This window comes from Aptenodytes forsteri, unplaced genomic scaffold (genome assembly GCF_000699145.1).
Source record: "Aptenodytes forsteri isolate BGI_AS27 unplaced genomic scaffold, ASM69914v1 Scaffold127, whole genome shotgun sequence".
Lineage (NCBI taxonomy): Eukaryota > Metazoa > Chordata > Aves > Sphenisciformes > Spheniscidae > Aptenodytes > Aptenodytes forsteri.
The window spans coordinates 667,208-667,431 of NW_008794711.1; positions in this window are offsets into that span (position 1 = coordinate 667,208).

Genomic DNA, 224 nt, shown 5'->3' on the forward strand with positions numbered 1-224 from the left:
CGCCGGGCGAGGCCGGGAAAGGAGCATCGCCGCCGTGAGCTCCGGACGAAGATCCCGACACCAAGGACAAAGGACAAGTCCTGGTCCCCAACTGTCCCCCCCTCGGTCCTTTTATTTTGGGCGAGGGGTGTATTTAAGGCGCTGATAGCACGGGATGGTTTTAAGGCGAATAATCGGAGGCGCAACCGTGTGATGAGCTTCAGGGCGGCGTGGCACGCTCGTGG